Here is a 3,247-nt window from a genome sequence, read left to right on the forward strand (position 1 = left end):
CTGTCAAATTATTCCATCATATTGTCTTTGTTCCTTAAATGCATAACATCATACTTTTTATCCATGTTCAAATCAACCGTCAATTTACACCCTGCTCTGAATTCTGCCTCAAATCCTATCACTATATAAGTCTCTAATAGATCCTCATATGCTATCATGAAAATTATTCATGATGAATCACTTTTAATCTTTACTAACATTGCTCTCGTAGAGGTAACTATTATTTCTCTGTCACAAATGTGATCACTATCCCCTTCTCTGTTTTCAGTACTATTTTCAACATCAATCATTTTTTAAATGCTCGTTTTATGAGATAATAAAATGATCTTTTTATTTTTTTTCGGAGCTGGGGACCGAACCCAGGGTCTTGAGCTTGCTAGGCAAGCACTCTACCAATGAGCTAAATCCCCAAAACCAAAATGATCTATTTTTCCCCTAGTAAATTATGTACCAACAGTTTGTTCCAATGAAATTTTAGACAAGAAAAACAAAGTTGTTACAAAGTGCTGGTTCTTCTCAGACCTATAACTGAAAGTTGTCTATGTGACAGAAAGCATAGGAGGAACACTTGTGGAAAAGAAGAAGAGTTTGTAGAAGACCTCATGCAGGGAAGTGCTTCATGCAATTGTAAAAAAAAAAAAAAGTGTAAAAGACCTGAACTTTCATATTGAGTGAAAGTTGTTGAAGAATATTTACACGTTACTCTGAGTGGATTACATAAGCAGGTTTATTTATAAATCCATGGTAAATACTAGAAAAAATGGCATCAAAGTGTAATAGAGCAGAAAAGAAAATAAAGTTGAAATTTGGTACATGTTACAATATAGATGTTGATAACTTGAACATGCTGAAGGTTATTGGATGATTTAATGTGATGAATGGCTCAGATAAACTAACAATATGCATGACTCTTTAATGAAATAACTCTATACTGAGAACAAAACAATAATCTGTGACAAAAACCTGTTCAGTTATGGTTATATTCTTTAATATTTCTTTTTTAAAACATTCATTTATTTAAATAAATTCAATAAGGAACCGAAGATAACCCTTTTCATCTTTGGTATATCCAATCTCTAAACAGACAGGAGTATAGTGGATGAAACTTCTTCCAGCATGTGCCTAATCCAGGTATTATTAATTTAAAATAATAAACATAGCACAGTATCATATTTGTGGGCATTTGTTACTAAGAACTAATAATCTCCTCAGAAAGACCTCCAATAAAACCAATCTAAAGTAACTTTCCCTTTAAATACTAAAAATCTTAAAGATGAAGCTTGCTTATCATTTTCATACATATACACAATTTGTAATAATTTCGTTTTTACATATGACTTTCAGTCACTCTACTTTTCTGACTTTGATATATGCCAAGCTTCACAAAGAGGAGATTGTATGGTTCTCAGCAGTCCTCATATTTGTCCCATTTTCCACTGCATCTATGCCATATTACAATATATGAAATTAATATTATAAGTAAATGATAATGGGATGCAAATGTAGATTTTGATATTTCATAAAGTATAAAAAATAAAAAGATTCAATAAATTACTAGGGACAGAATTTGCTTTTATATGAAAACAGTAGGTTAATAATACCTTATAATATCCACCCTAATTCATATTGAGTCAGTGTTGAAATATATTTGACAAATTTTTGAAAAGATTAAGTAACTTTTCTGTATCTTTGTAAAAACAGTTGGACATATTCAACATAGAAGTGTCAGGCTCAGATATTTTGTACAAATAATTTTTAAAAACAGTCCTAAAAATATTCTAAAAGTTAGATCTAGAACACAAGTATAATTCTCAGGCTCCAGATAAGCAGCACACACAGTTCTGAGCACTTGTCTTCTATGTGCATATACAATTTTAATTTCCAAAGGATATAAATTTTACAAAATCTCAAAGCTACATTTATTTAACAGTAAGATGTTAGAAGTGGAAGATTACTTTTTTCCATTTTTATTAAATTGTGTAATTATGTGCATTTTAATTCTTTTTATATTTCCTGTCCATCACCCCTAAACTCTTCCCCTCACCTTTTATAGTGGTTGTCCCCTCCACATTGATATCACCTTCCTTACTGTCCAGACAACCAAATATCCAAACTTTTAAAATTGGTTAGAGAGCTAAACCAAGAATTCTCAACTGAGGTATATCAATAGCTGAGAAAAACATCAAGAAATGTTCAACATCCACAGTTATCAGAAAAAGGCAAATCAAAATGAACCAGAGATTCTACATTACACCAATAACAATGATTAAGATATAAAACTGTTGCAGTAGCAGACTAAGCTAGGATGTAGACAATGTGGTACACTTGTCTATTGCTGGTGAGATTAGTACCTGTACAGCCACTTTGGATATCAATGTGGAGGTTCAGAGAAAATTGCAAATGGCTTCACCTGGAGAACCAGCTTTACCACTCACTTCAACACATATACACAAACATGATCCACATACAACAAGGACATGTGGTTGATCAGGTTCACAGTAGCCTTACTTACAATAGTCAAATGCTGGAAACAAGTGTGATATAGCTCAATTCCACTGAGGAATAAATACAGAAAGTGTGTTATATTTAAACAAAGGAACACTACTCAGGTATTAAAAATGAGGACACCTAGAATTTTTAGGCAAAGGAATGGAGCTGGAAATTAGTGAAGTTAGAGATAAAAAAGGAAATAACACGGGATGAACTTAGTGACAAGTGGATGTTAGCCCCAAAGCTCAGAATTCCCACTATACAGACCATTTACCACAAGAAGGGTAACACGTTAGAAGGCCAAATTGCTGATGCATGCAACCAACTTAGAAGGGAGAAGAAAATAATCATGGAAGGCAGAGGGATGGAAGGACTTATTTAGAGGTAGAGAATGATGGACAAAGTGGGGGGATTTGCAACAATGAAAAGAGACAAGAGAGGATTCCAGCGGAAAAGTGGAATAAATGACAATAAGCATCAGTGTTGGGTGGTGAACTTGGGTATCCCCAGGAATGTCCCAGGTGCCAGGGATGCAAGAGGATCCCATAAACCTAATGGGATGATGGTAGTTGAAATACCAAGCAGGAAAGAGATAGAACCACTAGAGACTGCCACCTGTAGCTAGGAATGCCCCCCCAGTGAAGGAATGGTGCTGCCCACACAGTTCAAAATCTTTATTCTATATATATCCAATGCCTACAAATATGCAAATACAAAAACAGAGCAAAGACTGAAGGGAAGACCCTTAGGAGACCAC

The sequence above is a fragment of the Rattus norvegicus genome, chromosome Y, assembly GCF_036323735.1.
Source record: "Rattus norvegicus strain BN/NHsdMcwi chromosome Y, GRCr8, whole genome shotgun sequence".
Taxonomy (NCBI): domain Eukaryota; kingdom Metazoa; phylum Chordata; class Mammalia; order Rodentia; family Muridae; genus Rattus; species Rattus norvegicus.